This window comes from Pteropus medius, unplaced genomic scaffold (assembly GCF_902729225.1).
Source record: "Pteropus medius unplaced genomic scaffold, Ma_sr-lr_union100, whole genome shotgun sequence".
Taxonomy (NCBI): Eukaryota; Metazoa; Chordata; class Mammalia; order Chiroptera; family Pteropodidae; genus Pteropus; species Pteropus medius.
In genome coordinates this window covers 5343805-5370340 of record NW_024349797.1, presented here as the reverse complement: position 1 = coordinate 5370340, position 26536 = coordinate 5343805, and the positions used below count along the sequence as shown (strand labels likewise).

General features: G+C 39.9%; 1 protein-coding gene, 1 non-coding gene and 1 pseudogene across 2 annotated transcripts in view; 2 read left to right on the top strand and 1 right to left on the bottom strand.

The window, feature by feature from the left end:
* Positions 1 to 26536, bottom strand: part of NRXN3 (neurexin 3) — a 1605778-nt gene that overhangs the window by 1512683 nt on the left and 66559 nt on the right. Inside the window, exons 7-11 of the mRNA XM_039883931.1 lie at positions 23840 to 24013; positions 18523 to 18761; positions 16555 to 16787; positions 14571 to 14673; positions 8305 to 8382 (exon numbers count right to left, since the gene is read on the bottom strand). The gene's annotated coding sequence lies outside the window, so the exon portion shown is untranslated. The remainder of the gene's footprint in view (positions 1 to 8304; positions 8383 to 14570; positions 14674 to 16554; positions 16788 to 18522; positions 18762 to 23839; positions 24014 to 26536) is intronic.
* LOC120619997 (5S ribosomal RNA) lies at positions 4179 to 4297 on the top strand. The gene has a single exon (XR_005657714.1). It is a non-coding gene; the product is annotated as a 5S ribosomal RNA (ribosomal RNA).
* Positions 15021 to 15892, top strand: LOC120619768 (cyclin-dependent kinase 1-like; annotated as a pseudogene).

The window sequence follows — 26536 nt, the reverse complement described above, 5'->3', positions numbered from 1 at the left end:
GCGGGACATTGTGAGGTAGACACACACTGTCTTGCAGAGATCTTTGCATTGTCTTTAAGCAAAGGAGAGCTCCAGCCCTTAATAGGGAAGAAGGGGTCATTTCTGCAGGTGCAGGGGTACAGGGAAGGCTGGGGATTCAAGATATTCAGGAACATTAACCTGAAGTCCCCATACCATGTGTCAGGGTTACATTCTTTTCTAACCAGGGCCCTGACCTTGGTTAGACTTTACCTAAGTTAGGTAGAGACTTTAACCTTCTTTGAACTCATCTATTCCTATGATTGAGTCCTGGGCCTGGGCCTCAGCTTTCCCTGCTTTCTTTCTGCTGGATATGAAAACTGCTTTACATGTTACCGAGGAGGTTCTCTGGCCTTCATTCTTAGCTTTATAGTTGTGCTTAAGCCCTCTCATTCCTTCAATATCAAGGCAGCAGATGAGCCACCACTGACCTCCAAGGAATTAGGAAGCTCAGATGACACTTCCCCATTATCCAGAGCTGAGATGAGGGGCCAGAGCTTTGTACCCTGGCTTCCATCAGTCATGGGATATGAGCCCCTCAAAAGTGGGTATGACCTTGAACTGGGAAGCTCTTTGCAACTGAGGCCATCCCAGGAGGACCGACAGCTGAGGTCAGCAGGTGGAGAGCCACCCCTTTGTTCCTGAGGGAAGTTCTGAGTGGTACAGCCAGTGTCGCCATCCTCCCAAATGAATCACCTGCACCCAAGTCTTTGCTTCCGGCTTTACTCACAGGGAAACCCAGACAAAACAACTGTGACCATTTGGAATGTTTAGTCCACTCATAATGGTGGAGAGATTCCCATCATCCACTAAACTGTGATTTAGGGAAAGAAGACAAAAAGAATATCTCTATGAGAAAAAGGAGGAGGGGGCCTTCTAAGTCTTTGGAAATATCTGAATGAAGCTGTAGGAATTTTTTTTTCCTATTTCTTTTCCAGGAAAGTCTTTTTTTTTCACCCTGCTTGAACCTGCTATTCAGGGAGGACTTTCTGGGCCCTCAAACACTGCAGCATCAGTCTCCACGAACAAAACAATTCAGCAGCTGAATTGCAAAGTTCTTGTGGAAAGCTTTGTATTAAGTGGGAGAACAGAGCAAGGCTGGGCTGGGTGTTTGGGCCCTGACAGAGGTCTGGGCTTGGAGCAGAGCCCCATCAAGGAGGACAGATTCATCCTAGCTATGCCCAACATTTGCTTCCTCTCTCCTCTTTCTTAAACACATCCTTCCAGAATGCATCCTATCTCGAGGCAACACAAGAGCATTGGAAGAAATCTCAGAGCTTTAAGCAGCTTGGAAACCAAGAGAAGATTGGTTACATTGCAAGCCAAAGGTAGGCATCAGTATGACGTGATATGATAAATGATCCAGGAGGCAGGAAGAGGCACATTTTCTGTTCTGGCCTCATTTATAGCATAGTTCCAGCCAGAGTCCTGCTCCATCGGGCTGACTGGCTGCATCAGCCCCACACAGGATCCTCAGCCAAAACCTCCAGCAGCTACAAGTCAGCATCCACATGAGTCCAGCCTCTCCCCTTCTCTCTAGCATGAACTCTAATCTGTCTTTCTCCTTTACTGAAAACATTCCCTCTTTATTAAAGAACAAGACAGTGAGAACCTTGAGTGAAGCATGGTATAAAAACCACTGCCTTTGGCATCAGACTCACCAAAGGTTTAATCTCCACTCTACCATTCACCACTCTGGGCCCTTGGGCAACTTCGTCTGTGTACCTTGCTTTTCTCATTTGTAAATTGTGACTACTACTTCCTAATGTATAGGTTGGCTGTGAGGATTAAATGAGACAATATATCTGAACCTTGCCTAAGGTGCTAAATAAAATCTACTTCCTAACCTTCTCACTGACAGATGGCTTTGGTTGCCATAAACTATACTAAGAGCTACTGGGATACAACACATGATGTCAATCAAAGAACTTACAATCTGTAAGCTCCACAAAGGTAGAGACCATGTCTATTTTATTCACCAGTGTATACCCAGTGTCTAGCACAGTGTCTGACACATATAGATACACAGAAATATTGGTTGATTGAATAATAGATGAACTTTGCGAACCTGAATCTTAAAATCTTAGAACTATAGCACTGAAGAGTCCTTAAAAAAGCATGCAGTCCAGGGATGGCAAGTCATTTACTTGCTTGCCCACCCCAATGGATATGTAGTTAATACCTAGAGCACTGTGTGAAGAAGGATTCTGAGGCCACATATCAATTAGCAATATGTCCCAAAAGTATGAAAAGGCATCAAACATCACTAGTGCCTGTACTTAACCTTTTTGGTTCAAACTAAGACACATTGTACAAATGAGAAAATGGGAGATAAAAGATCACACGGTCAGTTAATGGCAGACAGGCACAAACATTTACCTCTGGGTTTGAGTAGCAGAAAAATCAAGACCAGCAAAGGCCTGATTTACCGGATAATGGCAGCAAGTTGAGAACAAAGGGCCAGAGAGACACCAAACAGCCTTTCCTTCCAGCCACTGTCCCAGGATAAACATTTCTTCTCAACCCCCATTAGCAGAGAGGTACAAGCAGTAATCCAGAAGAAGTGCTGATGGAGAGCACAGACTGAGAAATTTCCATTAGTCCCAGAGAACAAACTCCCCGTTAATTCCTTTTTAACCATGTCATTTCCTTTTAGGGCCACTTCATTTTGGTAAGTGGCCGCCTCTTCCTCAGCCCGCCAGTTTCTTCAGTCACAGCCCTCATTTAAGATAAATTTGTCTCATCTCTCAAGATCACTGCTTGGGAGAAGCACAGAAGAGTAATTAGCAAATTCAGCATTCTGGTAACCATTCTACAGGGAAAGATAATCATTTGTTAGCTTAAGTAAATCCCATGCCTTCATTAGCTGTCTGACTTTTTTTTTTTTTTTTTTACTGGAGTCTTTACGTCCTTAGTTTTAAGTTCGAAAAACAGCATATTACTGAATGAATACCTGGTCCTTTCACACATAATTTTTAAAAGACAAAAAATTTTTAAAAGAGAGAGAGAGAGAAAATGGGCTCACTCACTGCACCTGGGCTTTGTAAGAGACTTGTAAGGCAAGCAAAAGTCAAAATAAATACTTTTTTAAATTTAAAACTGAAAATTCCTCCCAAAGAAATGGAGCATACCTTCCCACTCCATACGTGTGGGCTGTACATAGTGACTTCCTTCTAAACAGTACAGTATGAAAAGGGGCAAAAAATAATAATAACTTTACACTGGAGAAACCTGACAAATGCTACCTTAGCCAGGTGTTCAAAGTCAGCATCACCAGTGATAAATCACATTGATACAATGTAATGTGAAGGGCACTTCACCTTTGTGGTCTTCCTCCCTAAAACCCACAACCCTAGTCTAATTACGAGAAACATCAAACAAACCCCAGCTGAAGGACAGTCTACAAAATGCCTGACCAGAACTCCTCAGAACTGTCAACGTCATCAAAAACAAGGAAAGTCTGAGAAACTGTCATGGCCAAGAGGAACCTAAGTGTTATGTGATATCTTAGATGGGATCTTGGAACTGAGAAAGAATATCAGGTAAAAACTAAGAAAATCTGAATAAAGTATGAACTTTGGTTAATAATAAGGTATCGATATTGGTTCATCAATTATAATAAACGTACCATACTAATGTAAATGTTAATACTTGGGAAAACTGTACATAGGTATATGGGAATTCTCTGTATTCACAATTTTTCTATAAATCTAAAACTCTTCTAAAATGTTTATTTTAAAAAAAAATTAAGGCAGGGGTCTTAAGAATCATCTCTAGAACAGCCCAGGCAGGTGGCTCTGGGGACAGGACTTGTTCACATTCTCCCTCCCCCCGAAATGACTTTTTCTCATTGAGAAGCCAACTAGCCTGTTCTCTTCCTACCCTATTGATTTGAGTTCTGCTCTCTGAAACTAACAAAAAAATTCTGGAGTCTAGACTCTCTTTTCAAACATATCCCTCAAATGTTTCAGAGTTATGCTTTATTAAATCAAGAGAGACCAGCAAACATCTTCCAGTCCCAAACCTTCATTTTCAAGACAAGGTAACTCAGACCCAGGGGGCAGGAAATTCACCCAATAACATAGGCACTGAAACACAAGTTTGTTCACACCAGCCCAAAGCCCTTTTCTTTATAACACATTGCTCTTAAGAAGAAGGTAGTCTACGGCCATGCCACCCTGAACAAGCCCGATCCTGTCTGATCTCGGAAGCTAAGCAGGGTCGGGCCTGGTTAGTACTTGGACGGGAGGCCTCCTAGGAAGACCAGGTGCTGTAGGCGTAAAAAATAAAAAATAAGGAATTGTAAGCTGACAAGGTCCTTGCAATCTGTGAGGTCAACCAAGGGTTGCCTCGCCTAAAAAAATAAAAAGAAAAGAAAAGGTTAACATGTTGCTCTCTAATTTGGGAAATCTATATATTCTAGTACCCTCCCAGAAAGAGCCTCATTAGCTTGTGAATGTCTCTCTTACCCTCTCCATAGTCTTATTCAGAAGCAGTCAGGGTTAGAAGTGTTAAAGAAACCAATATCTCTTTTCTCCTATCAGTTGATGTCCCAAATTGAATAGAGTGCTCCAGATGAGAACTAACCGATGTTATTCTGTGGCACAGAGTGCCAAATAGATAAACACACATTCCTCAAGCAAGCCTCAGATATACACTGGCTAATTGTCACATGTACAAAGCATGGATCTTCATGCAGCCTTTCGCCAACCAAAACGTCAAGGTTCAAGTTACCATTTTTCTATAGCTTCACTCCACATCCTCCCTATCTCTTCTGAAAAGCTTTTATTCCCTGAGGAGAAATCATGGAAAGAGCCAGGTGAAAACTAACATTCACTAAGACTGTACAAGTGCATTATATACATTACCCATTGATTCATTCGATTAGCATTTATTGAGGGCCATGATGTGCCGGGGATTGAGGGAAGAACTGAGAATACAAAGATCATAAGATACCATCCAGGCCCTCAGTGCTTTCAGTCCAGTAAGAAAGATGATCATGTCAATGACAAATTATAGACCCATGTAATAAAGAATGAAAGTGTGAGGTTAGGAGGGAACACCCAAAACTTTGTGAAGGACATATTATTTGCCTATAACTATATTTTCCAGATGAGGAACACCAGGCTTCAGAAAGTTAAGCGTGTTATCCAAAGAAACAAGCTATTCAGTGACCGAGGAAGAGATGTGAATTCAGGAAGACATCGCTCCAAAGTTTATACTTTTCCACCATAATGTTTCCAAAAATAAGTTGTTGATAGGCATTCTACAAACTGTGTCTCATGGTCAATTAAGCTTAAGAATATAGAATATCAATTGACATTTCTGAGCCTAAAAAAGAAAAGAATATAGAATATCACTTCTTCCTCTTAAAAATTCAAAATGCCTATACGACTAATAACGGCTCTAGGAAGTCTTGCAATAAAATATCTGTTTAACCAAGCAGTGTCTTAGACATAAGTGATCAAAGATATATCCTTTTCTGAACTCTTTTTTCCAGAGAATACTCATTAACATGTGGAGAATTAACGTTACAGTAACTATACTTTGGAAATCTAACCTCTGTATTCTGCTGTCACCCTTAAGTAAACAAATGCAGCTTTCACGCCCTTGCCCCCAAAAAAAAAAGGCCTAACTTGGACTTGAAAGGTTAGAAATGTTTGACAAAGCTGAAAATGTCCCTCTGAATAAATGCGTATCCCATGAGATAGTTTAACAGAAGGGCTTTTAGCCTAGATGACACGAAGGCAAAGGTATACCTAAGGCCAAGACCCCTGCATTCATCTCTGAATTCTATTCTTTGCCCAAACAGCCTTCCAGAGTTCCCCAAGTAGCTCCCAGGTGGGTCTAGACTTGCAAGAGGCCAATAGAAGTTCTGGAGCTATTAAGCCAAAGAGGAGCCAATAAGACCGTTGACAAGACAGATGGCAACACAAGTCAGGAAAGCAAAGTGTGATTGGAAAGTGGATGGGAAAAGGGAGTTTCTTGGAGAGAAGGAGAGAAGTAAATGATACCCTATAATAGCAACTTTGGCTTTCAGACCCTGCTCGTGATCACGGAATACTACTGATAGCACCATATTTATCTCCTTTTTCTTGTCAATCCCCTTATGTTTATTTCTATACCATAGCACTGTTGACGTTTGTTTGGTGGGGGAATAGGACTGTCCCGTGCATTATAAGATGTTTAGCAGCATTTCTGGCCTCTATCATATGCCAGAACTGTATGCCAAGAGCATCTCTCTCTCAGGCGCAAGAACCAAAAATTTCTCCAGGCATTGCCAAATGTCCCCTAAGGGACAAAACTGCCCCCAGTTTTGAACCATTGCCCTAAATGTTCTTTGGTGCATCACCACCTCATGCTACTGTAAATTCCAAATAAGTGATTAGTCTGCAAAAGTGACATAACCTCTCCTGAATGTTATCCTCTGGGCCTCAAGCTGATTTCCAAAAGGACCCCACTACTTACTGCCAGGTCATGTGACATCTACTCATTCCTGAGGGCCCATTTCAAATCTCCCACCTCCTTCCATGAAGTCATCCAGCTACCTTGAGTCAGCAGAGACCTATCTCCTCATGCTCTAACTTACCACTCACAGGACAATACTGTACAGTAGTGGTGCATGATGGACTTCAATTGAACATCTATGTATATTTGATCTTGTACTGTCCTGTAATTCATTTTGAGTAAGCAAACACTGAGAGAGCGTGTATGACATTTTGGTGCAGTGGGACATAGAAACATAAGGTGCAGGGGGACACAGAGACATACTGATGCCCCCTGTGTCTCTATGATGACATAGAGACATACGGATGTGATCTTTACATTCATATAAACTTGAAAAGTTCAATCTTGTATGGAAGGCAGCCTAAATGTCACGATCCTACACAGCTGCTTGTCTCTTCTTCTCTGTGGGACCCCTGAAGATAAAAGCAAAAGTCCAACTCTTTTGTGTCCACCATAGGTGCCCAACAGATTGTGCTGAACCGGAATTAGAGAGGAAGCAAAGCTTCTATGAGAACACATCTCCACTGGGCAACTTCTTTAATGAAGTGATGGTAAAAGTAAACAGTCATTGTCATTATGTGGAAAAATAAAAAGATAGCGATGTCACCTTATGCAAGTGACCTTGCCTTTCTGTTTTTCAACTTTCAATCTGTGAAATACAAAACCTCATGACCCAATGCTTAAACAGAGAAAGTACAGGAAAGGAAAGAGGGAAGGGGGCAAGAAACACATTTCCACAATTAGGAAGAAATGAAGACTTTGCAAAAATATCTCTCAACAACAAATAGACTGGGGAACACTTGGGAAATGTGAATACTTACAAGATCAGCAAATTGTAAGAGTCTGCACCACTGAGTCTTTGGGGTAATATAATAATAACACGGTAACATTTTTGAAAAGTGTTGGAGAACAGAGGGACCAAAGGACCGTGGGAGACAAGTGGAAGAATTCACCTTCCTAAGTCAGAAAAAACAAGAGCCCTCAATGGCCATGGTTTGAGAAGGCTAGCTTTAGCATTTGGAAGAAACGGTGGAAGAGACTTTAAAATCTTTAAACAACAAAGATGAGTAGAAGTCATGTGGATCACAAGCTACATGGCAGAGACAGAGCTGCCAGTTTGAGTCAAGAGGCAGAATCCACGCGTGCGTGTCAAAGCTCAGAGATGCCTGATAAATAGTAGCAAGGGTTCTTAATGTTTCTATTGTCACATTAAGAGTTCCTCTGGTCTTCCTCCTCTCTGTTCTTTGACCTGCACTAGTACCACATGCAGCATTTATATGCAAGCCTTGACAAGACCCAAGCTGGTGGCTAAGAAATTTCCCCAAGGATTCTGTCCTCACCATTCACCCAAGAAAACTGAGAGGGACCAGAGAAAGGGCAGCAAGTGAAGCTCGGGCTGGTCTGCTGGAAAAGGGCACCTCTGCCTGGAGTCTACGCACTTCTAAGCCCACATCAGGACAGCCTCCAGCCACCCTCTCCTTCGATGGCACTGCAGCCCACCCGTCCTCCTCGCTGTTCCAACAGCAAACCGCATTCTCATACTCACCTTTGCCAGCCACCAAAACTCAGGAATCCACATTAAATGCCAGCCAAAGACTTCTCCAGTGTACAATTAGGCCCAAGAGCCGACAGCCCATGCCAGGAAAAGGAGTGGCGACTACTTACATTCGAGTGGGTTGAAAGACCAAGCCCAACCCCACGGCAGGTCCCAATCAACCTCAGGCAAAGTGCTAAGACAAAGAACGAGAGACCTTCAAAAAAAAGACAGCACTTGCTCACCTAAGTCCAAACTTTGCCAAAGAGGCACAAGGTCCTTGACATGGTTATTTCTAGGTCACAGTTCTGGTCCATCCAGCCCTGAAAAAAATCAGAGTTTCATGGAAGAGTCTCATCCACAGCCCTGGAAAAACATCAAAGACAGCAGGGCCATGGAACGAACATGTCCGGCCACAGAGCAGGAGAAACGGCTCTGTTGACCCGAATACGAGGGCCCAAGAACTTGAATACCAGAGGAACAGAATGAAAGAATCTTTTAAAGTCTTAGCAAATATATGCAAAGCCTGCCTGGCTGTCTTAATATATGTGTGGATGGAATGTGTTCATTAAAGGAGAAATCCTGTAAGGTAGTTGTTTATCAAATTGTCAATGCTGACTCCTTAGTAGGTGATAAAATCAACTAGTGAATTACCAGCATTTTTTAAACAATAAAATAGCATAGACTAGAAAATAGAAGAATGCATCACATGTAATGGTATTGTTTTCATGAAGTGTGTGTGTGTGTGCGTGTGTATATATGTGTGTGTACTTTTTGTGTATGTATTAGTCAATTTAAAATGTATTTCTTTATTCTTGTTCACTGTCAAAAAAATTTTTTGAAAGTCACTGCTTTCAAGTAAACATTAGTAGAGTTTAACATAGTCCTATTCAAACTAATCATTCATTCATGTATTCATTCATTCAAAAATATGCATTAAGCACTTACTATGTATCAAATCTCTGATGGGCATTGAGAATACAATGCTAGTAGTCACGGTAGCAACCATTTCCACAGTTCTTGTTACATACTTGGTGCATTTCTAAGTTCCTCACATATGCTAATGAACTTAGCCATCACAACAAGCCTATGAGCTAGGTTCCATTATTACAACACCTTGTTCAGATGAGTAACTTGCCCAACGTTAAATAGCTAGGAAGTGGCAGAGCTAGAATTTGAACCATCCAGTCTAGCTGCAAAGCCCCTTCTCTTATACATGAAGCAACAGTGCCCAAGGACTTGCTCCATTGCTCCGAGACATCCTTGTGACAGCAATGGATTGTCTTAACCAAAGGCCACTACAGATTAGACCCAGGTTACGAATTCCCCTGGTCTAAATTTACTGTGCAGGCTTATCAAACGGAAGCTTATACTTTGGCTTCCTGAGAAACCTGCCATGAGAGAATGTGCTGCCCAGAGTGTCCGTGCCCCTTAGCATTTCTCGCCACACAAATCAATGAACAAGCGTTTTCTCGATATGAGTTATGTACCTCAGTGGCAATGAGCTCCACAGACTGAATTATCAGTATTTGGGAGCTACAAGCCTGAGGGTCAGTCCTGGGCCACAGGGCCATCAACAAGGAAATAGCTGCTATGTGTCCTTGGCTAAGTTACCTTTCTGTGCCTCAGTTTCCTTGACTACGAAATAGAGATGATAACAGTATCTACCTGATAAGATTGTTGTAAGGATTTAATGAAATAGTATATGTTAGCTGTTTAGCAAATGTCTAGGAGATAGTATGTGCTCATTAAATATTAGCTAATTATTATTTATCGAGTACTTAGTAGTATAGATTTTAACACCCGCTGAGAGAGATGCCATGTAAGCAAGGTCATGCCTATAGAATGCTATGCAGAGATATAGGGGTTCAGGGAAGAGGAACTTAAACTCAGCCAGGAAACATAGAGAAGACATTACCTTGAGATATGTCTTGAATACTAAACCAATGGAGGAAAGGACATTCCATCCAGACAAAGTGAACAACTTAGCGAAGACACAGAGGCCTTTGTATGCAAAGTGTACACAAAAAGATAAAAATATGTAAACACAATCTCCCCTTATGCACACACGCCTAGAGGCAATGTCACTCAAAAAATCTCCAGTAAAAATTCCTGCAGCCACAAGTTTCTACAAAGTTGTTTCAGGTGTTGAAATATACATACAATGTGCATTTTATACAGACTCACTTCTAGGCAGGTAAAAACCTCAGCCCTAAAAGAAACGTAAAGGAAAAAAACAGCAGTCCCTAAATCTATTAGAAATGTGAATCTCTCCCATGAGGCTGGACATGCTTTTAGATAAGTAGTTCTCAAAGTGTGGTTCTCAGGCCTGCTAGAAATGCAAAAATGCAGACTCTTGGCCTCACCCAGACCTACAGAGTCAGAAATTCTGGAGGTGGGGCACAGCCACCGGTGTTTGAGAACCACGGGTTTAGAAAAACTTCCCAAGAAGGAAACAAAGATAAAAGCAACAGCTGAGGTGAAGAGCTGCGCTCACTGTGCCCCAAGCCAGGCACAATCCAACTCAGCAGCTGAAGAGCTTGGGCTCTGTCAACCCATAGCTCTGGGTTTGGACTCCAGCTTTGGTACTTGATGGCTACCACTTCCCTTAACCCCTGCTTCCTCATCTACAAAATAGAGATACTGTTTCCTACTCTTAAGGTTGTTCTCAACACTCAGTAAGATGGTACCTATAAGGCACTAAGCACAAAAGAGCTCATTGAGAGCCAATAAGCCAGAAGAAAACTCAAGCAAATCTATCCTCTCCAAGAGTGTTAACTTCTCTGTGAGTTCTAACAGCCTTTGGAGAAACAGTCTTCAAATAGGGCTACACATGGCCTTGGGGGTATAAGTGAACTTGGTCTGGGGGAATGGAGAGATTAATGAGGATCAATTTCCAAATTCTCCGTTTTCCTACAACCTCTCCTAAAATTGATCTGCCTGCATGTGGGGCATCAGGCAAGCTCTCTTTCCCCATCTTCTCTTTTCCTTCCTCCTACTTACCAAAGGAAAGGCACAGTTCTCACTCATTCCAAACCCTAATATGATATGCTGTGAAGTACAAACTTGCAGGGCTCCAAGCAGGGGAGTAGTAGAAATATTGAGGTTGTGCATGTCCCTAATGAGCAGGTAAGAAATCCATTTGTGAGAGAACAACTCAAATGACTGGTTACAATTGCTTTTCCAAGCCAGGTGGTTTCCAATAATCGAAAGAGGACTTAATTGAGCTGTCAGCTGATAGAGCATTAAAAATCATTTTTGGTGATAGATCACTATGTGATGTTTAATATATGACTTGGAAGTAGCTCAAATAATTCAAATGTAACCATATCCCTTACATTTCTATTTATTTATGTGAACGATGTTTTCCACACTTGTGCCTTTTTTTAAATTGAGGTATAATTGAGATATAACATTATTTTAGTTTCTTTTTTAATGTAATTACTCGGTATTTCTGTGTATTGCAGTATGATCACCACAATAAGTCTAGTTAACATCCTTCAGTGTTTACGCCTTAATAAACAAAAAATAGGCTTGCAATTGATACCAAACTTAGTCTCATTCTAGCAATAATAATATTCACCCACAGATATATGTAATAATTTTTTAAATCCCATCCATTTTATAGCAGATATATTTCCAATGAATTTAACATCTGTGTTTTATAATTATATATTAAAATAGATAATATATTTATGTTGGTTTTCTCAATTATATAGTAATAATAATTTTAATGATGATTCAATCCAGAAGAAATGTTTCAATCCTTAAAGCCTTTTAGTCATGTGAAAATGTTTTAAAATGCTATTTCAATTTCTGTGTATGTTTTTGTTGCAGAAAAGTATGCTATAGAAATCAATAAAAAACTTTCAAGCATAGGAATATTACATTAGTATAAAATTCTATGGGGAACATAGAATAAAAATATAAGTTCAAGGAGAAAAGGAATGATGTAAAATTTTCTGGCTATTAAAGAAAAGCTTGTTCGTGTATTTTTAAACAGAAGGTAGTCATATCAAATCACTATCATATTTAGATTTCATAGGGAACTTTTAAAAGTACAATGAAAATATTTATTTTTTGATGTCAGTATTTACAATGTGCCAAAAATTACATTCTTTGGAAATAGCTTGTCTCTATTTCCCAATGTCTGGGGCCTTTGCTGAGGAGACTCAGAAAGCTGGAAGTGACACAAACACCTAGGAAGTAGATGAGCTGGACCTGAAGAATCCACTTCCAAGATGGCGTCTTCACTCATGTGAACTGGGATGACCAAAGACTGGACTCGGATGACCCCCTCCATGTAGCTTAGGCTATTCACAGCATGATGTGAAAGGGCAAGCATTCTGAAAGACCTAAGTGAAAGCGGCTTGGCTTTTTACAACCTAACCTCATGCAGGAGGCATGCAGTGCCATTTCCGCAGTACTCGATTGGTTGAAGTAGTCACCAGATTCAAGAAGAGGTGACACAGACCCCAACTCCCGATGGGAAGACTGTCAAAGAACTTGCAGCCATTTTTTTTAAACCGTCACAATGGTTGGTGTTTTATTCCTTGCAACTTAACACATTCCTAACTGATGCAATAAATGATAATAAGACAACATAAAGTAGACGTGAAGTGGAACAGTATAGTTATGCTGTTGAACTCAAAGACAGAATAAATAATAAGAGAGCAGTAGTCAAGAAAGACTTCATCATAAACGAACACTGATTTAGGGCCTAAAAGTGCACAGCCCAGAATAAAATGCTAAGAGGTGTGCAGAAATAACTGGTGTCTACCCCAGTGCTAGATATGAGTTCAAATTTCAACCTTCTACTCACAAGCAACATGGCTTTGGAAAATCCTAGCTGAGCCTCAGTTTGTAAACCAGCAAAATGGAGAGTATATGCCAAGGTTAAGATGAGGCCTAAATAAAACAGCACGAGAAGGGCCTAGCATGGTGCTTGGCACTCAGTAAGTACTCAGTAAATGTTGTGCATTTGTTTATTTATTCAAAGAACTTGAGCATGTGCAAAAATTGAATGAGCATCAACCATAAGATTGACAGAGTCAATATTCCTCAAACATAAATCTGAGCTCCAAACCTCCCTTATGGGCTCAGTAAGCTTTACTAAAATTTGTGTAATGCAAAGCTTAGAGGACTTAGACTAATTTTCCTAGAGGAAAATTAGAACAGACCTTAGAAGATCTTCTGATGTCCAGGCTAAGAGCCAAGGCTTTTGCCTGCAAAGCCCATCCCTATCATTGCTGCCACTTTGGAAAAATCTATATCATTTCTCAAAAGAAGTCCACCATCCCAATCTGGGATATGTTTTCTAAATATTAGATCTGAATTAATTTATTTTATCCCTAACTGCATTGGGCCACAATCTTCTTGAATGGATTAAGTCAGATCTGCTATTTTTAACAGCTGGCTCATTCAGTCCATTTACTATAAATACCTGGGTGCACTTGTTTTAGTAAAAGGCAAATGATTTATATGATCTAAAGAAAAACCAGAGCATTGGGTGCACTTGTTTTAAAGTAGAACTCTTTTGTCATCTGATCATCCCAGTCTAGATTAGAGCGGCATAGGGGAGAGAGAATGAAAAATGGGATAGAGGAGAGAGAAAGAGAGACTGCATTGCTCTACTCTGTTCATCAGCTATTTTCAAAGACTCCAAGATCCATAGCTGACTGGTTGCAAGAGAAAGCCAAGAGGTGCTAGCCCTTCTCTGTGTATTAACCTTGAGAAGCTGACAGCTGTTTGAGACTTGGTGGAGCCACTCAGACTCTTTCCTATTATCTCATCCACTGAAAGTTTCCTTTCCAGAATCCCATGTCTCAGTCTCCCTATTCATAACATATGGACACTGACCCCAGCCTCCAACGCAGGCCAAGAGAGGTTTCTCCTGGCTTAATGCTCTTGCGTAAAAATAAATTTTCATAATATCTCATATCCATCTCCTTGGGGTCCCAAAGAAGGTGACACTGAGCTTTCAACAAACACTGATCAAACTCCTACCAAGCTCAAAGCATAAAGAAGAAATAGTCAGGCCAGAGTCAGGCTAAGGAGTGGGTCTGCCAGCCACATGGTGCACCTATGCAGAAAGGTGTGCTCGGACTTTACTGGGGAGCTAGCATATCACCAGAAACTTAAAGAGATGGGGGGAAATGTATTTTTAAAACTCTTCTTTGCAAAAGTGGTGTGTGCGGTTGAAAGAATAATGTAAAATGATCCTGGAGATTTGGCTAAGACCCGAAAGGGCCATGCTTTCAATGGTGAATAGTTGTCATTTTAGGGTAGCCAGTATCTAAATATTGATTTTGAGGTTTCTACCATAGTCCTCCTTCTTCATTCTTCCACTATTCCATTTTTTAGCTCCTCCTCCAACTTAAAGATGAACATATATTTGATTTGAACAAATATATTGATTCAAAGGAGCAGGAAATTATCAATAGTTTATTAAGATTCCCATGTCTCAAGCTGGGAACTTCTCCCAAGGATCTCAGAGGGTTACAAATCCTACCTGTGCAAGTTTCAGGTGCCAAGGGGCCACTGTGATCCCATGCATGAGCCAAGGGGGAGCAGAGTCTCCTAGCCTTGCTCAGATGCACGAAATGCAGATGCGCCTGAAGTAATAGAAAAAAGAGAAGTAGTCATTAAATGTTTTCAGAAGCAATTTATATGTGGTGACCAAGTGGGGTTTATCTCAGGAATGCAAAACTGGCTTAACATTCGAATACCAGTCAATGTAATTCATCATATTAACACAACAAAAAAAGAAAAATTACAATTACCTCAATAGACTCAAAAAATGATTAGAAAATGATTCATAATAAACCTTCTCAGTGCTCTTGTAAATTTAGGAAACAGCAACACAGACGTGGTAGCAGCCATGGCTGTCTTCACCACTCCCCCAACCACCCCAACTGACACAGAATAATAAGCTAGGATCTACCATACCTATTGAATAACTATTGAATATTATATCAAAATAGAGAAAAATGGAGAAGGTACCTATGGAATTACATGTGAAGGTAGACATAAAACTACAGAACAAGTGGTAGCCATGAAGAAAATCAGACTAGAAAGTAAAGAGAATGGGGTTCTTCTACTGCAATTCTGGAAATTTCTCTATTAAAAGAATTTTGTCATCTAAATATAGTCAGTCTTCAAGATGTGTTTATGTAGGTAGGATTCCAGGTTATATCTTATCTTTGAATTTCTTAGATCTCAAGAAATACTTGGATTCTATCTCTCCTGCTCAGTTCATGGATTCTTTGCTTGTTAAGAATTATTTCTACCAAATCGTACAAGGGATTGTGTTCTGTCACTCTGGAAGAGCTTTTCTCCAAGACTTAAAATTTCAAAATCTAGTGATAACAAAGAAACAATTAAACTGGCTCATTTGGGCCTTGTTTTGGGAGCTCCTATTAGAGTATTTGCACACAAGAGGCAGTAGCATTCTGGTACAGAGCTCCACAAGTATTGCTGGGGTCGGCTCGTTACTCAACTGGATTGACATCTGGAGTATAGACACCGTATCTGCAGAATTAGCAACTAATAAGCCATTTTTCCATGAGAATTCAGAAATTTATTACCTCTTCAGGATTTTCAAGCCTGTGGCATCCCCAATAATGAAGTGTGCCCAAAAGTGAAGTTTTACAGACCTATAAGAATATATTTCCAAATGGGATCCAAGAAGCCTAGCATCGCATGTCAAAAAACTTGGTGGAAAATGGTTTAGATTTGCATCCAAAAATGTTATTTCATGATCCCACCAAACAAATTTCTTGCAAAATGGCACTAACGCATCCATATTTTAATGATCTGGACAATCAGATTTAGAAGACATAGCTTTCTGACAAAAAGTTTACACATGTTGTATCAAGAACAGATAGTAATATTTTTACCATTAACCCTATTTTCGTCCTGTGTATTTTTTTTCTTTGTTGTAAAATTTAACCTGTACTTTATCTTCTGATTTCAAAAGTGTAACTTAAACATGTAAATATTCTTCTATATGAATGTAAATATAGTAATTCTGTGAGTATGTGTAGGTCTCACAGTAACAACTATTTGTTACTGTAATAAAACTATAAATCTAGTATTGATGACAGGAATTGGGAAAAACTGAATGCTTTCCCCATAAGGCAAGAATATCTGTTCTCACCATTTTATTCAGCATTATACTGAAAGTGTTAGCCAGTTTAATAAAGAAGTAGAATTTTAAAAAGGCATCTAGATTTGAAAAGAAGTAAAACTGTTTGTCACAGATGACATGATTGCTTATATAGAAAATCCTAAGATATCTGAAAAGAGCTGATTTTAGCAAGGACATAGGATACAAGGTCTATAAAAAAATAGAATTTCTATATGATAGAAGCAAAGAATTGGAAATCAAAGTAAAATAGAAACCATTAATTTTAAAAAATAATACTGTATTAGTTCTCGATTGCTACACAATGAATTAGCAAACTAGCAGCTTAAAACAATATTTATTATCTTACACAATTTCTGAGAGTCATGAATCTGGAAGAAGCTTCACTGGGCACTCCTTTGGCTCAAGATCTTTCAGGATACTGCAGTCAAGATGTTGGCCATGGCTGCTGTCATCTGAAGGCTTGATAGAAGCTGGAAGATCCATTTCCAAGATCACTCATTCATATCTTGCTGGTGGAGGCCTCAATCTCTAGTTTATGAAGGTCTTGGTTATGTACCAACATTGGACCTTCCAACAGAGCTGTATTCCATGTTTTCCAGAGCAAGTAATGCAAAAGAAAGCAAAGAAGAAGCCACGATGTCTTTTATTATCTAGTCTCTGAAGTGGCATTCCATCATTACTGCCATATTTTGTTGACCACACAGACCGACTCTGGTAAATATGTATGTGGGAGAGGGAGCAGTAATTATACAAAGGCAAATAATATCAGAAGGGAAGGCTTGCTGGGAGCCAGTTTGGAGGCTGGCTACCACAAATACCATTCATAATAGCATTGAAAGATATAAAACACTTGTGGATAAATTTAGCAAAGTACATGCTAAACCTCTACACTGAAAATGACAAAATAATCACTGAAAAAGTAAAGAAGACCTAAATAAAAAAAAAAAAAAGATGTATACAACATTTATGGATTGGAAGGCTCTGTATTGTTAAGATACAGGTATTCAGTGTAATCTCACTCATAATGCCATCAGGTTTTTTTCCTGACGGACGTTAACAAACAGGTAATAAAATTTATATGTAAATGTTAAAGATTTAAAATAGCCAAAAATCTTTGAAAAAGAACAAAATCGGAGGATTTAAAGTACCTCCTACACTACATCCTAATAGTGTAATAACTACACTATTTTAAGATAACATAAAGCTACAATAATAAAGACAGTGTGCTATTACCATAAGATAAACATAGAGATCAATGGAACAGAATAAAGAGTCCAGAAATAGACTCACTCATATATGGTCAATTAAGTTTTGACAGAAATACCAAAGTAATCCAAAATGGGAAGGATTTTCAACAAATAGTTGCCAGGACAATTGAATATCCCAGGAAGAAAATAAACCTTGAACATTGCCTTACATTATAAAAAAAATTAACTTAAAATTGATCATTGGCTTAATTTGTAAATGCTAAACTAAAAATTTCCAGATGAAAACACAGGAGAAAAATGTTGAGTTTAGTATAGGCAAAGAATCTCTAGACAATACACAAAAAGTATGTACTCCAGAAGGAAAAAAATATTGATAAATTTGACTATATCGAAATTTAAATCCCTATTCTTTGAAAGACAGCACTAAAACAAAAAGCAAGCCATCAAAAATATATACAATACATATATGCAACAAAAGGCTTATTATATCTGGAATATACAAGGAACTCATAGCTCAATTATAAGATATAAACTCAATTAAAAATAGGCAAAATTGTGAACAGACACTGAACAAAAAATAAATATAAACGTCAAATATGCAAAGTGAAAATATACTCAACATCAATGTCATTGGGGAAATTGAAATTAAAAACACGAGATACTACTACCACCCACTAAAATAGCTAAAATTAAAAAAAAATTACCAAGTATTGCCATGAATAAGGAACAACTGAAAATGTCATACTTTGCTGATAAAAATGCAAAATAGAGCACTTTAAAATTTTTAGCAACTTCTTACAAAGTTAAATGTTCACTTATTATATGACCCAGCAATCCCCTAGGTATTTACACAAGAAAAATGAAAACATGTCTGCACAAAGACTTGTTGCAAATATTCGTGACTTTTTCATGATAAATTTTTTTCTTAACTCAAAACTAGAGACGATCCACAAGTCCATCAAAAAGTGAACGGGAGTCTCTGAGATTACTGAATGACAGATCTTGGGAGGAAGATGGTGGACTAGGTAAAAGCAGGTCCTCCCAGGTCCTCCCAGGTCCACATTTAAATTACAACCAAATTATAAAATAATCACTTGGAGAATCACCTGAAGTCCAGCTGATTGTAACATGCACATCTGATAATATAAAGGAGCCACATCAAAGCTGATAGGAGAGGCAAAGTCGCAAATCCAGCTGGACCCACACCCGCAGGTAGTGGAGGATCACTGGGAGGGAGAGCAAGGCTGCAGAGGCTCTCCTGAAGGAGAGGGAGGTCCTGGTCTTATTTGGGGGCTCCTTAGCCCAGGGTCCCAGCCCAGGGAAGAGGAGAATCCAATAACTCTGACTGTAAAAACCAGAGGGAATCCCGGTTATCTGGGTGAGACGGAAGGAGACTAAAACCCTAGACGCCCCTTTGAAGGGCCCAGCACAGGCTTTCCGACCTGCGAACACTCACCGGTACACCTGCAGTGGGTCAGAGGCTTGCACGGGATCCATACCGAGAAAGTCTGCATTACCTGGTGCCAGAATGAGGGCTGGAAGGACAGCCATCAGTGTGCCTTAGTCCAGCCCCTCACCAGGCAACCTTCAGACAGCGCCAGCTTGACTGTGCAGATCCCTCCCACAGGGCCATTAGAAAGCACTGGCCTGAGGGGATCAACTTGCCCCACCCAATCTGCAGATCAGCCCGGGTTTTATTGCTGGATGGCTGCCACACCCTGCCCAGCATTCACAGCTGGTGGTCTGTGCTATGAGCAGCATTTCCAAGATAGAGTCAGACAGATCACTCCTGCCAACACAGACTTGGGCGGATCTCGGGGATCTGTGGGCCAGTCCCAGATAGCAGCTGGTCTTGCTGTGATCTAGGACTTTTGTGGGAACACATGAATTGTTACCAAAGTTGCAGCAAGAGTGAAGCTGTATTGATTTGTCTGCCATTGTCCTTCTGAGACCCCACCTCACCCTACCCGCAAACTGCCCCAGGCGGCCCACTGACAGTGAACTGCCACAGCCATCCCCTTCACCCCAGATCTCCCAATCCACACGGGCAACAAACTTTGGCTAGCACAGGGTGGGCACTGCATGGAAATCAATGGCAGGCAGACCTCTGCTTCCTGCAACAGTTGCGATAGTCTGTCCCGGGAGCTCAGGGGTCTGTGGGACCACCTGAGAGGGCAGCTGATCTCACTGTGATCTGTGACTACAGCGGGAACACCCAGGCACATAAGTTGCAGCAAAACTGAGACTGTATTGGCCTGACGGTCCTTGTGTCCCTGAGATCCCGCTTCACCCAAGCCACAAAGTACCTACAGCCCATTGACAGGCAGCCTCCCGTGCTCTGCTTGGCTCTGGGGTTGTGCAGTCTGCACAGGCAACAGACCTTGGCTAGTGAAGTGAGCACATTTTGGGGAAAACAGTTGTGGGCAGACCACTGCTGCCTGTATGAGCTGCAATATTTCTTGAGGGGATTGCAGGGCCCTGTACTGGCCTGACAGCCCTTGACTCCCTGAGCTCTTGCCCCATCCAATACACAAAGTGCCCACCTCACGTTGATAGGCTGCTTCCCCTGCCCTGGGGTGGCGCATTCAGGCCCAAGGTGGGCAGCAGCTGACCTTGCTACGATTGGAAACTTGTACAGGAGCCGCAGAGACAGTGTTGGCATGTAAACTGACACTGCAGTGGCAGGGGGAAATTTATTCAATAGACCCAGGAGATTCCTGGAGTCCCTGTACCACAAAACATGCATATCACCCAGAGGCTCTTCCAGTTTCAGAGACTTACAGGCAACTGACAGGCAGTGTCAGACCTGGAGAAGCACCGGTCCCTCTGCTAAACTGCCCTAGGTCAGGGATAGGGGAATAACCAAGAGCTGCCTACATCATTGTCTCTTCCACTTACCTATAGCTCCAGCATAGGCAACAACCATCTGCAGATCCCTTTGTACTTCCCACTGGGTAGCCCTGAGGAATCAAAAGCAGCAGCTTACCTTGGCCTATGGGAGAGCCCCCCTCAAGGGGCCACAAAACCAACACATCCAGAGGTTGGCACCAGGCCACAATAGAGCAACTCCTGACTAGTCCCATTAGTGGTACACACAAAGGGAGGTTGCAACAAGTACACAAGCCTGCTAGGGCAAATCCCATTCAGTGGAGTCAGCCCCTACACGGCAACTCTTACCCTATGGTTGCAGCCAATTCCCATGATTAGTCAACCTGAGTGTTAAGCTCAAAGAAACAATCTAACCCTACACTTAAAAGAACTAGAAAAAGAAGAGCAAACAAAGCCCAAAGTGAATAGAAGGAAGGAAATAATAAAGATCAGAGTGGAAATAAATGAAATAGAGTCTAGAAAAACAATACAAAAGATTAATAAAACCAATAGCTGGTTCTTCGAAAGGATAAACACAATTGGCAGGCCCTTAGCCAGACTCATCAAAGAAAAAAGAGAGAGAACTCAAAAAATAAATAAAATTAGAAATGAAAGAAGAAAAATAACTATGGACTCCATAGAAATACAAAGGATCATAAGAAAATACTACAAGCAATTATATGCTAACAAATTGAACAATCTGGAAGAAATGGACATATTCCTAGAAACATATGATCTCCCATGACTGAGTCAAGAAGAAACAGGAAATCTGAACCGACCCATTACCACCAATGAAATAGAATCAGTAGTCAAAAATCTCCCAAAAAACAAAAGTCCTGGACCAGACAGCTTCATAGGCAAATTTTACCAAACATTCAAAGAAGAATGATCACCTATTCTTCTGAAACTATTCCAAAAAATTCAAGAAGAGGAAAAGCTCCCTGATTCCTTTTATGAGGCCACCATTACCTTGAGTCCAAAACCAGAAAAAGACATCTCTTATGAACATTGATATCTCTTATGAACATTGATGCAAAAATCCTCAACAAAATATTAGCAAACTGAATTCAGCAATACATTAGAAATATCATACACCATGATCAAATTGGATTTATTCCTGGGATGCAAGGTTGGTACAGTATTTGCAAATCAATTAATATGATACACCACATTAACAAATCAAAAGATAAAACCATATGATCATATCAATAGATTCAAGAAAAGTGTTCAACAAAATCCAGCATCCATTTATGATAGCAACTCTCAGCAAAGTGGGAATAGAGGGAACATACCTCAACATACCAAAGGCCATTTATGACAAACTTACAGCTAACATCATATTCAATGAGGAAAGGCTAAAAGCATTTTCCTTAAGATCAGGAACAAGACAAGGTTGCCCACTTTCACCACTCCTGTTCAGCATTGTATTGGAAGTCTTAGCCACAACAATAAGACAAGAATGAAATAAAAGGATCCAAACTGGAAAAGAAGAAGTAATACTCTTGTTATTTGCTGATGACATAATACTATATCCAGAGAACCCTAAAGATTCCACCAAAAAAACTGTTAGAACTGATAAATGGACTCAGTAAAGTAGCAAGTTACAAAATAAATATTCGAAAGTAGTCAGTGGCATTTTTACACACCAATGATGAACTTTCAGAAAGAGAAATTAAGAAAGCAATCCCATTTACGATTGCATAAAAACTATAAAATACCTGGGAATCAAATTAACCAAGGAGGTAAAAGACCTGTTCTCAGAAATTTATGTCACTGAAAAAAGAAACTGAAGAAGATACAAATAAATGGAAGCATATACCATGCTCCTGGGTAGGAAGAATCAACATCATTAAAATGGCCATACTACCCAAAGCAATCTATAGATTCAATGCAATCTCTATCAAAATACCAAAGCGTTTTTCAGAGAGCTAGTTAATAGATGGTCACAGGGATGGGGAGCATGGCATAGGGAAGTTAGTTAGCATTAATATATTGGCTAGGTGGAAAACCAGAGGAGAGAGGATCAATTAGGGGGATCACTTTATAAACAATATAATGTCTAACCAATGTACTATATACTTGAAACTAATTTTTTAAAAAAAGTGAATGGGAAACACATCATGTTTTATCTCTACAACAGAATACTACTCAGCAGTACAAAGGAACAAACTCTTTATATAAAAAATATATAATGGATAATTCTCAAAAATATTTTGCTGAGCAAAATAAGCCAGATATAAAAAAGTATATAGAAACTCTAGAAAAGACAAACTTAACCTAAGGTGATATAAAGCAGAGCAGTGATCGCCTGGAATAAGTGGAGGGGACTGACTACAAAAGGCCAATGGGGAACTTGACAGAAATGTTCTATATCTTGACTGTGGTGCTGATTCTATCAGTGCACACAGTCACCAAAACTCATTAAACTGTACACTTAAAATGGGTGCATTTTATTATAAGATATACCTTGATAAATTAATTAAAACATTGTTAAAATTCATTTGTATATTTAAAAAAAAAAATAACCCAGCAGCTAGTACAAAAAGTTAGACATTGAAACTTTAGTCCTCTTCTATAGCAAATGCCCAGACCTATAAAACCCGATCACTCTATCCAAAGGTTTTATATATCATTCAAAGATTGCCTATGTATATGTGTGTATTCTCCTCTATGGGTATGTGTATATAGATATGGATGTAGGTATACACACACATATACTTTGTTTACATGCAAGTAGGCATCTTTTGTATTCTAGCAGAAGTTTTCGGTACCAAGCATCCCATACTAACCAAACCCCTCCTATGCTGCTGCAACTCCCCTGGACAGTCCTTCCTTACACACTAGCAAAGACCCACCTTGAGCACCGGGGCTTTCTCCAAAGTCACAGGAGCCTGCTCAGCTTACAGGGAAATGCAGCCAGAAGTAAGAAGCAGTTAAGCCCCTAGGACAACCTTAACCAATGCCCCAGCCTTCTTCCTTACCAACAAACAAAAAATTCTGGGAGACAGACATTCTGTGTGTTTTTCAAATGTCTGAATTTATTTGGGTTTCCCTTACCTATAGCAACAACTCAATAATATATCCTCTATTTGCATTTTCTGTCTCACTGTCTTCACTCCCTCATTCATTTTTCCCGGGATCACTTCCCAACTACCCGAAGCCGAGTCCTTGTCTGAAGCTCTGCTTTCAAAGGAACCCAAACCAAGACATGCACAAACCTTGTATTTCACTTAATATATCTTGTAGGTTGTACCAAGATGGTTGTATCATCTTGTAGGTAGCCCATATGATCTGCCATGTTGTACTTCATGGCGCCATATACTCCACTGTATGAATGTACCATAGTTTTCATAAGCATCCTCCCACCAAATATAAACAACATAGATATTTATGTTGTTTATAGTCTCTTGCTATTGCATATGATTTTTTAAAAAATATGTTTATAACACATCTTTGCAAGATAAATGTCTAGAGATGGAATGGATAAGGCTAAAGATAGCTATGGTGATCTTTAAATAGGAAACATCGTGATAGGATTCAATCGTAAAATCTTACCTTATCAGTCACAAATCTAGTGTGTAACAATGCACAATTATTCCTATCAGAGTTGATGCAAGACTGTAACCCTATATCCTAAGGCTCCTTCTGCTCAACTCTCTAGTCTCCTTTTCTGTGTGATGAACCGACCATCTTGCTGTGAACTTAAATGCAATCAGGAGGAGGGTCTGCCTGAAACAGAGAAAGAACAGAAGCTAAAACACGAAGGAATGGAAACAGATGCAGAATATATATATATATACATATATATATGTATATATATATATAACCACTCATTGATTACCAGAAAATTCGGAAAATGATGCTCTTATGTACAGAAGGAGTGAAGAGCACTAAATTAGGAATCAGGAGGCCTAAGTCCTGTGTTCTATCCCTCTCTCAACCAAACCAAGTGCTGTCCTTGGATAAGGTGGCAATCTTCCTCTGCCTCAATTTTCTCATTTGTAAAATGAAGGAGTAGCCTAAATTGTTCTTTCTGAATCCTCCTCACTCTGATTATTGCAAATTTCTATGAGCCAGGCAGTCGTAGAAAGGACTACCTTATACTCAGATCAAGTAATGAATCAGCTCCTATGGAATGATTCTGAGGTGTCAGCCCAGCCACCACCTATAAAAAACTCCTCTCTCAACCACAGGCAAATTCTAGAAGACTGTGTGAGAAGTCTCCCACTTTAAATCACAAAGAAATGCAAATATCTCAAGAACAAATGCAAATAGCCCTGAGAACAGGGAATCCTTTTTCCTTGAGACATTCCGAGCAGAGGTTTACAGAGCACACTTGGGAACAATGCTTAAACCCCATGGCAGCTGGAGCTCAGGCTTCAGAGTCGGGAGGACCTGAACTCAAATCCTAGTTCCACCATATATTAGCTCTATGACCTTGCCTCGTTCGTCTGTAGAAATGAGGCAAATAAAGCCGCTCTGTGGGGCTGTGAGAACTAGAAGACATGTGAAATAATGAACTCGTATTTCATACTGAGTGTTAGCTTCTAAAGTTGTGGTAAGAAAGCCGGCTATAGCCCAAATAAAGTAGTTGATTTACATTTGGGAGCCATGCTAACCTTTGTCATACATATACATGCACACACAAACGCACACTGTTTAAAGAGCTGTATATTTGCTATAGACTGAATGTTTGTGTGCCCCCAACATTCTTACATTAAATCCTAATCCCCAACGTGATGGTATTAGAGGTGGAACCTTTGAGAAGTGATTAAATCACGAGGGTAGAGCTCTCATTAATCAAAATTAGTGCCTTTATAAAAGAGACCCCAGAGAGCTCCCTAGCCCAGCTGCCATGTGAGGACGAGTAAGAAGACTGCCAGCTCTAAACCAGGAAGCAGTTGCTCACCAGACACCCAATCTACTAGTCCCTTGATCTTGGATTCCTCAGCCTCCAGAACAGTGAGAAATAAATTTTGCTTATAAGCCACTCAGTCTATTATCATAGCAGCCTGAACAGACTAAGACAATGTTAATGTTATATACTAATCTCTCATCATTTATTTAACTATTCTATTGCTCTGAACATTTAGGGTATTTCTAATGCTTTACTTTCACAAATAATGAGTCAATGAATACCTCTATATACATCTTTGATAGCATCCTTTAACAGGTCCTAACTAGATGTCAGACAAGCAAGACTTTTTGGGAGGTGGGGGCTAGATAATAATTACACAAGATCCAAGTGAACCCTAAATTCATCCAAAAGGTATTTGCTGAGCTTCTTCTAGATGCTAGTGCTATACAAGCACACTCATAGCACCTCGCAGTGCTTCCTCAAATGGGTACAGGCTGCCTCTTTTTATACAATGGATGTGGTTTTGTTGTGTAAATTGAATTCTCATGAAATGGGAGAGAAGAGATAAAAGCTGAGGTTTAGAAAAAATATAGGTCAAAAACATGAATAAAGAATAGTAATAACTACATTCTTATCAACATGTACCTCAAATGGAAAAGAATTAAGTGCCCCAACCAAAAGATAGAGTGGCTGAATGGATAAGAAAACAAGACCCCTACATATACTGCCTACAAGAGACTCACTTCAGATTAAAAGACACACACAGACTAAAAGGAAGGGGATGGAAGAAGATATTGCATGATGGACCTAGAGGGTATTACACTGAATGAAATGGGTCGGATAGAGAAAGACATATATCACATGATTTCACATACACCTGGAATCTAAAGAACAAAATCAATAACAACAACAAAGTCAGAAATAAACTCATAGTTACAGAGAATATGTTAAAGGCTACTAGATAGGAGAGGGGGTTGGGAGGATGGCAGAAATGAGCAAAGGGATTAAGAAGTACAAATGGATAGTTACAAAATAGACATGAAGGTATAAAGTGTAGCATAAGGAAAATAGTTAATAATGTTGTAATAAATATGTAAGGGGGAAGAAGGGTACTAGATTTAGTGGGGGGATCACTTTGTGAGTTATAGAGATCTCTAATCACTACGCTGTACAACTGAAACTAACATATTATTGTATGCCAACTATAACCGAAAAAACTCATTGAATTGTACAATGTAAATACAAGCGACTAATTGTCTATTATATTTAAATAAAGCCAGGAGAGGGGTGGGGAATAAAATAAAAATACAGAGAGACAAAAAAAAAAGCTGAGGTTTAAATATTACTACATCTCAGCCTGCCATAGAGCAAGAAGAACCTCTTCAGAGAAATAA